General features: G+C 43.6%; 1 protein-coding gene and 1 long non-coding RNA gene across 7 annotated transcripts in view; one reads left to right on the forward strand and one right to left on the reverse strand.

The window, feature by feature from the left end:
* PRKAG2 (protein kinase AMP-activated non-catalytic subunit gamma 2) overlaps positions 1–12,058 on the reverse strand; it is a 217,887-nt gene that overhangs the window by 122,652 nt on the left and 83,177 nt on the right. The gene's annotated exons all lie outside the window — the stretch shown is intronic.
* Positions 268–6,688, forward strand: LOC133210069 (uncharacterized). The gene is made up of 2 exons (XR_009724850.1): positions 268–353; positions 6,053–6,688. It is a non-coding gene; the product is annotated as an uncharacterized LOC133210069 (long non-coding RNA).

A 12,058-nucleotide genomic window follows, 5' to 3' on the forward strand; every position in this document is an offset into this window, starting at 1 on the left:
TAAGGTCTGGAAGAGAAGTCATTCAAAATCATTCTGGTTTCTCTTTTCAGGTTGTCTTTTTGGGGCAGATGGTTTGGGGTGGGGGGTTGAGATTTTTGCACCCACATCAAACATAGTGATTTTGATAGCAAAAGGAACTTTACTGACTTTTTAAAAGAGATGAAAGCAGAGTGTGAAAGAGAGACCCTGCAGCTTCCTGAGATGGTAACAGAGGTACCTTAGCAATCTGCAGGATACAAGACGGGACAAAGGAGACAATGGACATGTTAAGGGAAAGCTGCCATTATTTTACTGTATACAATGCTCTCGAAACCATCCAAGCCCCATCAATCTTGATGATTCTACCAATTAATGTAAGTGGCGGACACTTGGTAACTTGGAAAAAAACATCCAATACATCCATGGCATCCAGCTGGTAATCTGCTGTGACTTCAGGAGCCACAAGGAGATGATGGGAATGAATCAAAGGGAAGTGTGGGACAGCTTGGGTGGTAGAAAGTTCCCATTCAAGTGTAAAGGTCAGAGCTGTTATTGTGTGAAAAATCTCAGAGGGTTGGCTGGGACCAATGTGGAAGTGAACTAGAGAAAGCCTTTAGAGTCTTTTTGTCTAGATGACAAGAAGGGCAAACCTGGGAGATACAAGGCAGTAGGAGAATATTCCTGGAAAAGCCAACCCTGACAGTCTGCACATGCTATACCCGGCAGGATCAAAAACAGACTGAAACCTTTCCACAACAGCTAGTTGTCAGAAGAGGAAGAGACTGAAAAGGCTGTTGTTAACTGTGTCCTCAGGGGGATTGCCTGAAAGCCAGAGACAGAGCAGGGAAGAGGCGACATCACAGCAACTCCTTGTGCAACACTTCCTTAGTCATTTATGTTTTAGGAATCCCTTGTGAACCAGAGGGCAGGTACCAGTGCTCAGGCACATCCCAGTTCAACACCAGTATTATTTAATATATTCATCAACGATTTAGATGAGGGAATTGAGTGTACTATCAGCAAGTTTGCTGATGACACTAAGCTGGGAGGGGTGGCCGACATGCCAGAAGGCTGTGCTGCCATCCAGAGAGACCTGGACAGGCTGGAGAGCTGGGCGGGGAATAACTTGATGAAATATAACAAGGGAAAGTGTAGAGTCCTGCATCTGGGCAGGAACAACCCCAGGTTCCAGTATAGGCTGGGGAACGACCTGTTAGAGAGCAGTGTAGGGGAGAGGGACCTGGGGGTCCTGGTGGACGACAGGGTGACCATGAGCCGACACTGTGCCCTTGTGGCCAAGAAGGCCAATGGCATCCTGGGGTGTATTAGAAGGGGGGTGGTTAGTAGGTCGAGAGAGGTTCTCCTTCCCCTCTACTCTGCCCTGGTGAGACCTCATCTGGAATATTGTGTCCAGTTCTGGGCCCCTCAGTTTAAAAAGGACAGGGACCTGCTGGAGAGAGTCCAGCGCAGGGCAACTAAGATGATTAAGGGAGTGGAGCATCTCCCTTATGAGGAAAGACTGAGGGAGCTGGGTCTCTATAGTTTGGAGAAGAGGAGATTGAGGGGTGAACTTATTAGTGTATATAAATATATAAAGGGGGAGTGTCACGAGGATGGAGCCAGGCTCTTCTCAGTGGCAAACAATGAAAGGACAAGGGGTGATGGGTACAAATTGGAGCACAAGAGGTTCCACTTAAACCTGAGAAGAAACTTCTTCTCGGTGAGGGTGACGGAACACTGGAACAGGCTGCCCAGGGAGGTTGTGGAATCTCCTTCTTTGGAGACATTCAAGACCCGCCTGGACACGTTCCTGTGTAACCTTATCTAGGTGTTCCTGCTCCGGCAGGGGGATTGGACTAGATGATCTTTTGAGGTCCCTTCCAATCTCTAACATACTGTGATACTGTGTGATACTGTGAACACAGTTCTGAGGCTGGCACTTAATTTGCAGCCAACATCCTTTCCTGTTCACTTCCTCAAAACACATCAAGCCTCACATTGAGGAGAGACTTCTGGAACCATGAAATCTATTTCCTTGGTGAGTTAGCTCAGCAATGGGCACTATGATTTGTACCTTGAAAAGTCATTTGAGAATGATCTAAACTAGCATCACAGATGACCAGAACTTGTTGTACAGTGCCATCAGATTCTCAAATCTTGTCAAAGGTCAGCACCTTGCAGTAGCTTCAGTGCTTAAAGTAGAAAGCACTCTACCAAGTAGCTCAAACATCATTAATCAGTTCTGCATCAAGAATCAAAGCAGAAACTCAGTGTTATGGTTACAGAGCTCTGACACATCCAGCAGCACAAAGCTAAACTCCTGAATTTCTTGGTCTGCCCCAAAAGCATCCTAACTTCCTTAGGCCTTCACTCAGCTGTCTCTGTTTTCAGGGGTGCATTTCTAATGCAGCCTTATGAGATTTCCATCATGCAGCCTGGTGCAATTCTGGCTTTTGAAGTTAAGGTTGGCTCAAACAGCCTGTAAAAACCTATCAGTGTTACAGGCTGAATGTTTTTGTTGTTAGTACATAATACACATTTGTGGGGGAAAAGCCACACTCTGTTATCACCTTGGCAGCTAGCAATAGGGCCTGGCAAGTCTGATATCTTATTTGCAAGCATGTCACTGGAGCGAAAATCATTAAAACTTCTGTGCTAGTAGACACAAACAGAAATTATTGCTCCAAGCTACATACTCCTTAAAACAGGTAGGTTGTTTCCAGTCATAATAAAATACCTACAGGGTAGAGGAGGAGAGAAAGGAACACTGAAATGGAGCCCAGTATGGCATTAATAGACTTAGGGGTTATTCTCAGCTCTGCTACTGGACAATTGCACACCCAGGGATAACTCACATCATCTCTGTGAGAGCTTCAGGTGAAAAGCTGTCTGCAGATGCTGTGTGTTACTGCACTGTAAGAATCTCATGCTTAGACTAATCCTTTTTCTATCCCTATTAACTAGAAAGGTAATTAAAAATCTTACAGAAAACAAAGACCTACAGCAGACGAAGTAGGTATTCATGGTGACCACAGGTTCCTGGCTTTCCTTCACACTTATTTGCTGCCTATATCCATTACAAGCCCATGTGTTCAAAGGCAAGCAGCAAAATCCCCGTGTCTTCAGGAATTGCTTGGAGTGGGGCAATGCAAGCACAGGGTGGAGAGCATCAACTCTTAGTCCAAGAGACAAAACTCCGACCTTCCTTAGTAGCAAAAGCCAGGCTCATTGCCAGAAAAACTGAGCTTCTCAAAGAAGTCTTTATATTAATATGAGTGTTTGGGGTTTTGTTTCTGCACGTTAAAAGACATAACACAGGCTTCTGCATCAAGCAGAGCATTGACAAGGAAGGTCCTGCTGGTCTTTGCTTTGAGTAACAGCCCTCAGCATCACCAACCTAAATCAGTCCCTCCAAATTCCCCCTTCACCTTTCAGCCCACCCTATTTACTGTTACCTACTACAAAACTAACACTCTTAGGCTACAGCAATTAATGAAACTTCACCAAAACCCAGAGGAGATACACTCAGGGTCACACACAAAGCCTGGGGGGAGCCAAGAGCAGAGGGGGATCCTCCTGCCCCGGTTTGTACCCTTTCACAGCCTGCACAAATCCCTCAAGGGAGGGAAGGCGTAGGGCACCAGCAGAGCCCAAATGACTTTCTGCAGCTTAGCAGCTCCCCACACACCTGCTCATAATACAGTTATCTACTTAGTGAGCAGCAAGTTAAACATCTTCAAGTTCAGCAACAAGTTTCACTGGGTTTTGCATTACTTGGCCTTAACACTTAGGAAGCTCCGTGTGTCTTACTGACCTTTTCTTGGTCACTGTCACAAGGCACTTCCCAAGGTGAAAGACAGCTTTGTTTTTGCTCCAAGAGCACAAAACATGCAGCTGTGCCTGGAAAGTGTGCAGTGATCCCTGTGTTGATCCACAGCAAAGGATGAGTCTGGCTCCTCAACACAGTTTTAACTTCTCAGCTCCAAGAAAAGGTTTAGCTTTGCTGTATTAACACTTCCAGCACAAAAGGACTTTCATTTCAGTAAATGAACACAGCAAACCAGTGTCCTTTATTTACCTGCTCCACAGCACAGGCCCTACAGCCTTGCAGCACTAAGCCCATTGGACTGTACGTATTCTGCGCCCATCAGTCCCAGCTTACCGCTGTAAGACTGCAAATGCAAGGGTTTCTTCCCCTCATATGTTAACATTATTAGCATGTTAAATAAGTTCCTATCTTATTTAGGCACTTGAGCATTGCAGCATGCAAAAAGAACTAGGAAAGAAGAGGTGGAGGCTCTCTTAGCACAGCAAAGGGCTCCACTAACTCTGCAACCTATAATGCAGTGACAGAAGTTGCTTGTAAATGGCTTAATCAAACGTGATACATTCGCTTATGCACAGTAAGTATCCAAGTGTCCAAGGGAGAAAGGGTAAGAGACTCTGGGAAGATGAAGTGCCAGGTTGAGAGGGAAATGAGGAACCCCACACCTTCCTCGCCATCAAAGGCTTTTTCCCTCTGAATGTTTGCACGATGTGCATGTGCTGTGTGTTGCTGAGCTTTGCATCTGCTGGACGGAGAAGAAACTAATTCCTAAGAATGTCAGTGATGTCAGGCATTTTCTTTTTCTGCTGTGACCATAAAGTGGCAAAAGCTGTCAGCAGCGCTGGCAGTAGCTTAGCAAAAAGTGTTGACGTTGCCTGGATACCGAGGGCTGCTCCAGTATAGGATTTGCCTGCGTGTCTGCATTTGACAGCGATAACTCCTCTGGATTTTAGTTTTTCTTTAATATTCTGAGAGCCGTGCAAGCATCTCCCCTTATTCACACCCCTCCTCCTCTCTCCTCCCCCACTTTTCGGCTTTGTAAAATGCAAACTAATTCGTCGACCATAGTAAACCGTAAATAAGAAGCTGTAAAGACGTTTTTTCTAGCTGCCTTCCTCCAAGGTTAATCTTTTCAGTTATATAAGCACTTTATAAAACAGCATGGGGAAAGTATATGAGAATCTGTTTATGTGATTAAGACTTGGCTCCTTCTTTACCATGGCCCAATGACAGTATTTTATGTTTTGCATTTGCCACTGCTGAGGTTTGCTCAGCTGTCTCTCCATGACTTCCAAAGCAGAAGGCAGCAAGATTTACCATTGCTTTTCAGGGAGTGCTTACAGTAAATCATTACTGCTGGGTATCCAAGGAGTCCTGGCAAAAAAAAGAGCATTATTGAGTACCTGCTAAGCTTCTGTTAGAGTGGGTGCATTCCAGGTTTTCACTGATGGCAAAAATCCAGCTACTCCAAAGGGAAGCAAATTTCCCAAGTCTTTCCCCTTATTGCTGTCCTGCTCCCAGTCTAATCAGGCCTTAGTGTTTGAAGAAACAGTTCTGGATGCCATTTAATGAAGGGCTGTAGTGTTGTATTATCTTTTATGGTCAAGAATCTGGAAGGACTTGAGAGAGAGCTTGAGGCAGAAACGGAAACAGGACCAAAGTGCATATAAAAAATCCAGCACTGAACTCTTCCTGGCAGCTGGATGACAAAGAAGTCAAAAGTAAGTCCACTGCAGATCATTTTTCCAGACTGGTCCTTGACACGGTTCCTAAGCGAGGAACGATGCACAGTTATGCTGGTGCCCCACAGCAGCAGATTTCAGCACCGTGTGGGGTTATTTTCCAAAGGAAATGACGTGCTGTTCAGATACTTTCTTTAGTGTCACTTGTTTCATTTACTTACTAATGTCACAGGCTTTAAATAGGCAAACAGCCAACTCTCTCTTTCAACAATCCCATCCCAGACATCAGTGCCCTTCTCCCCAGGGGAATGACTTGGTTTAGCCATACTGAAGGAAGCAAGGGGCATACTCTCCTGCTCCTTGCAATTGCTTCTCCAAAAAAGTAAAATCCATGTATCATCAATAAACATCATGATAGCATCACTTCAAGAGAGTAAATAAAACTTGAACGCAACAAGAACATGTACCATAACCTCGTAGCTCCTTCCAACTGATTCCAGCCACAAAGAAGTGAACATGTTAAGTTCATCTACACAATGTAATTCTGTTTTCCCTTTCATCACAGACTCCTCAGGGAAGTGGTGGAATAACTGTCCCTGGAAGTGTTCATAAAACATACATAGGAGGCCCCTAGTGACACACTTCAGTTACGGTCTTGGCATCCCTGTGGTAAAAGTTGGAGTTGATCTTAAAGGTCTTTTCCAACTGATCTGATTCTATGGTTCTATGAACTCAGCAGTAGCAGACATGAGATTTTGGACACTGTGCTGGCTTCAAGAGCTCTGCATGGAGAAGACACCTTTCTGTCATAGCACTCGCAGTGCTGCAATTTAACCACTGGTAAAAGATTTACATGGAAAAATTACTGATGCTGTGAAAAAACAGACGGAAAGCTTGAAGCAGAAACAAGCCCTTAAAAATACCATCTCTTTTATTTTCAACTTTAAAACTGGAATGGACACGAAAGGTGAAGACAACTCAACAGGCTCATTTTATAGCGATGCCTTTTGCTGTTGCCCTCACTGAGCCTCTCGTGGCTGGGAACTGTAAGAGCACTTGGATGGTTTGAAGATTCAAAAGCCGGTGCATGGAGGCAGTGCCAGGACACTCACAGTGAAGACCCACAAGTGTGTGAGAAAAACCTCCTTCCAGCTGCACACCTCTTCTTAAATACAAAATGCAATAAAGGAGTGAAAAAGAAGGTGTGGATCCACATTTCTTTTCCAAGGATAGATGAGATCTTCAGCCCAGGACAGCTGGACCCTCTCTTGGCTCTCTCAGCTAAACTAGAGCCAAACTATGGTTAAACGTATGGCACAGGTGGTGCAGGTAGGTGCTCCATAGACATTCCCACTCTATGTTTGTATCTGGGCTCCCCAGGGAAGCAGTTGCAGTAGGTTTAAGTTTCTCATTCTGCAGCACAGCTGTCTGCTTTGTAAGCTCCTCCACTGACAATGTTCATTCTCTTCGTATACCATTTTTCCAAATGGAAAGGTGATGTAGGCTTTCAGCTATTCCAAACAAAGCTCCAGATGCTGATCAACCCAAAATGACGGATCGGTTTAACAGCAGCATGACTTCTGAGCGGTGCTCATCAGCAGCTTGTTTGACTTTAATGTGATTTAATTGCAGTGACATGTCTTTAATAACAAAACCCATGCCAAGAAACTGCAGTTGGAACAAAAGCTGACCTAAGGCCAGTTTCCCAAGGATTTCCCCCCTCTCCTCCTCTAACTTGTGCATCCCAAGCTCTCCTGGGTCACTGAGATGGCTGCAACCACCCAGAGCTTCTCCAGCCCTTGCCACAGCCACATGTAACAAGGTGCCTTGCCCCAGTTTCACCCTCTGTAATGGCCATATGATTCTCCAGCACCATCCTCTGAGGTTGGGGACAATCCCAAAGTAGCCACCATCCTTGAGTCTCCACCGGGGTTTATTCATGTGAAAAAATACCTGAGATTTTACCTCCCTTCATCAAACCTAAACTCTGCAGTTAAAGGAAAAAGTGAAACATCACCATGGGCAGAAACCTCCCTGAGGACATCTCCCTTGCACAGAAGCTCCACGTCACCTTTTTCCCCACCTTCCCACCTTTGGAAGCGCTTGAAAACTCTGTAGATGAGGGCCTTAGTGACATGGTTTAGTGGTGTTCTTGGCAGCCCTGGGGTAATGGTTGGACTTGATGATCTGAAAGATCTTTTCCAGCCTAGTTCATTCTACGACTCTATGTGTGCTACTGTTACATGAATATGTTCCATATAACATGCAGAAATAAGACATGCTTATTTTTGGTTTTGCATTTTCATACTGTAACGTTTTTTACACATTCTTCACCCCAATGGTCTGGATAATACCAGAGCACAAGTCCACTTTGGTGAAGCAAACTTGAAGGAATCATGGCCCATCACAAAAGAATACCAAAGCAATGGCCATTAACTAAATACCTTAACGTAATTAAGAAAAAAGAGAAACCTCATTTTCCTTTTTGATCTTTGTTTCTACAACCATGAAAACCAGGGAGATGTTCTTAACTACTACAAGATGTTCCTAACTACTACAGCAAAGCCCACACCTATTACCCCATAGCCACTGACCACTTCTCTAAATTCAGAACATCTTTCCCTGCCTGTCTTCCCTTACCACCAGTAAGAATTTGCTGATAAACCACGTATTTTCCTGCAGACTGGGCTTGTGATCCAATGAAATCTAGACAGCTGTACAAACTGGTCTGTGCTAATCCCCAGAATTTGCTTTAAAGATTTCCGTGAATGCCAGCGAACATGTAAGATGTCAGATCCACAATAATCCTCATTACTCACTATTAATGTTTTTGAGGAGGGAAGGGTCGTAATTAGGCTTCTGTCAATGCGAAAGCCTTTGACTGCATTTGAAGTAAGGCCTTTCCTCTTGCTTTGAAAACCCAACACAGTGAAACTTAGAACCCCAGGTAGGAAACTACTTGTTATTGTTCACCACCTTCACAGGGGTAACAAGCAAATACTGCTGATATTGGCCAAAATATTTCTTTTTTTGTTTGTTTGGGTTTTTCTGTTTCATTAAGGATTTTGTTTTATTTCTCAAGTCAACTGGCTTAGGTGTCTCAGCAGGAATTTATACCATTAACTTCAGGCACTCAAGCCTGGAAATTGTTCCACCGTATTCAGAGCCGAGTGGTCAAATCTTCCCCTCTGTCACTCTGAGACGGCCAGATGTAGAAATTCAGATGTGTTTAAATACACATAACACAGCAGAACTGGATCTTTGCAGGGGTAGAAGCCACACTTTAATTACTTTCAATTTACTGAAAGAAGCAATACTTTCTTCTAAAAGATGAAAAAACTTAGCTATCTGCTCATCTAAATGTTTGTGTCGATTCACTTTTGAGGTTAGCTCTCCCAGACAAGTTTAGGCCAGTGCTGCCTTGCTGAGGGCTCCTACACCAAAAGCCCATTTTTATTACGTGGCCACATACTTCAGCTGCTGTTTGTGCTTCTTGTCTTTCAGAAATACTTCAAGGTGCACCTAATATAGCCAAGCTCTCCCTTTCTCTAGCAAACATGAAGGAGGCAGGCACTTAACAGAGATGCTAAACACAGGGTAAATAACACAGGCACTATTTGCCACCTGGAGCTACTCTTGTTCCAGTATTAAGCATTAGCTCATACACAATTCTTCCACCCTCTCTCCAGAAAGTCTTGACCTTCATAGCATTTAGATGTGGATTTTTATTTTGCATGGACTGAAGCCAGTTTTGGCCTCCGGCTGCTCAGAGCTATGGGGGTACATGGGCATGCAAGAGAAATTGAAGCAACTGTATAACTGCAAACAGCATCATCCTGTTGGAGTTACAGCTTGCGTTGCCAAGCACAGTTCTCTCGTCATTAAAAGGTTCTGTGGACAGACTGTGAACAAGCTATGGAAACCTTACACTGAGGTTAAGCAAACAAATCTGACACCAAACCTGCCCAGCTCAGGCAGGCAATGAAGCAGATACGTTCACAGTGACCCTGAAATGATACACTCTGAATTCCCAAATAACAGTGTTTGCTGAAGAATATGTGATTAACGGCTTACCTTCGCATGCCTTCGCTAGCCAAAAAGTGAATTGCATTAGGGTCCATGCATTTGTCAATGACACTAAATGTCTATCTTGATACTGAGGGCCATATCCTGACCCGAGGGCAATGGCAAACCCTCCTGGGATGAGAAGCTGTTTTCCTGAACAACTGCTGAAATCATTGCCATTACACATATTGGAGGGAGGCATGCTTTTAGACCCTGCTATTTTGAATAGATTTAGAAGAAAAAAAAAAAGGGGAAGCATAATAAAAGGTCCTTAGCATCCTGCTCAAAACCTAAGCCAAACCACCTCCAGGCAAGCAAGGCAATCCTAGCATCTCCATACAGCAAGGAGAAGCACTGGGATGCCCACAGGAGGGCACCTATGTTTCACAATCATATAGGAGCTCCCAGGGAGATGCAGTTTGGGCTTACACATTGTGCCACTATCTGGCATAGCTACCCACAGGTACTCATCACTGCGGTCCTGTATCACACAACTACATGGGGCTTTCAAGGCTGCACTTACATTTCGGGCTCTGAAAGCTGTAAGCAGCAGGCGATATTGCAAGAAGCTAAGTATGAAGAAACCCCATTGCAAACTGCTGCAGTGGCCTACCAATAAAGCGTGTTTACAGAAACACTAAACCAAGCTTCAAAAAAAGCTAAGAAATTGAGGTGTTTTGATGGTTGATCATCAAAGACTCTGAGTACTTATTTTGCGTATCAAGTGCACACGTATTAATATTTTCCATAATGTAAGACAATAAATACTTAAAGAAGAATCTTCAAATACTGGGTAAACTGCAACAGAAAAGGGCATAGCAGGAAGCCTGTAGAGAAGAAAAATAGTAATACTAAAAAAACCCAAAACCAACCCTGAAACAATCCACAACAATGACTCTGTAGTTGGATGATCACTGCTGCTGTTTACAAGCTGCTTATAAGGTGCTCTAACCCCTGATCAAATCAAAACGGACGCTACAGGCTCTCCTTGCCCACTCACGACTCTGCCAGTGATGTGGTGCTAAGACAGACACTGACAACTCATGAGATGGTTTATACCAACCAGCTTAGCTGCGAGGCTGTGGTGTCTGCCCATGCTTTCTTCCCATACAAACGGGATTATTATCTTCAGTTGTGCTTATGGCCAACAGGAAAACAAAATACAAATTGAAAACAGGGAACAAATCTAGTAAACCATGCAGGCAAGTAGCAGAGTCTGTGTGAAGTCTTTAAAACCCTCTCAGACTAATCACTGGTTATCGCCAGGCCTCTCCATCAAGATGCTTTCACAGCCACAAAGGTTGCATAAAGCAAAGGTTCATTTCCACAAAGCCATGAACTGAGACACAAGAGTGATCAATGCCTCACCCTATTGACTCTCACAATGCACTGTCATATGCTATCATTATTATGGCTTTTATTTTCTTCTCAAAGTCAGTGTTTTCATCTAGCCCAAAACTCACACAGATCCAACAAGGTCTACATACAAACCAGAGGCCGCCAGACTGAGCCTGGGAGTTAAAAATGCGCTCTGCTACACATACTATATTCCACAAACCATGCATTTTTTTCTGCCTTGTGATCTTTCATTCCATATTTTTCCAGACCAGCATAGTGATTTGTTTAACATTTATCATATTTATTCAGCCCATTTTTCCATGGACTCTATCTAAAGAAGCCGAGTACCCATGATATCTGTAAAGCTTGGATCTGATACCTTAAGTGATTAATAATACTTCAGACTCTAACCACATATCAAAAGAGCTGGGATGCACAATGCATTTTCAATGGGATTGTGACAAACATTTACTAAGATTCAGATAAAACAATGTACTTAACATTAGATGTGTGAAGAAACCCACTAAAATAAAAGGGATTTCTCCAGCATTTATAACCAAACCAACCCATAATCACAAAAAAAATCCCCTACAAGTTATTTCCAAATGATCTTCTGTGATTAGCCAGCTAGATTGTTTAAAACTCTCTCTTCAGCTTTACTGTTGCTTACATTTCTACTTGTGAGGGAACAAAGTCACATGTACATGAGCACTCCTCTGCAGACCTCTCTTACCAAAGGACACCAAGACGACCAGCAGTGAAATGCCACCGGGGTTCATCAGCCTTTAGAGATGTTCAAATCGTAGCTTCTATTTCCTCTGCATGCTAGCAGCAGTCACTAAAAGAGCAAATATAAAACTAAGGTCTTGTCTATACATCACAAGAAATGCTAACTTGGTTGATATTTAAAAGTCTGATCTCTTATGGTATGTTCCATAGTTTAAACCCCAAGAAAGAGATAAAAGATAGGAATGCATCTGGTTGCTGGTCTGTACCATACCCTACAGATGAAAGTTAGAAGCATGCCTTGCATTATTGTATCTAAATCATTAGTAATTTGAAGATAGGCTAAAAAGTCCTTCTTGTCTAGAAAGAGTGGTAAAGAATATACAAGCATACTGGATGTACTCCACTTCATGGTCATAAGAGACTAAGCTGAAAAGGGAAG

The sequence above is a fragment of the Neopsephotus bourkii genome, unplaced genomic scaffold (genome assembly GCF_033783945.1).
Source record: "Neopsephotus bourkii isolate Nb327-2 ecotype Australia unplaced genomic scaffold, CSIRO-AGI_Nbou_v1 NB_53, whole genome shotgun sequence".
Classification (NCBI taxonomy): Eukaryota; Metazoa; Chordata; class Aves; order Psittaciformes; family Psittacidae; genus Neopsephotus; species Neopsephotus bourkii.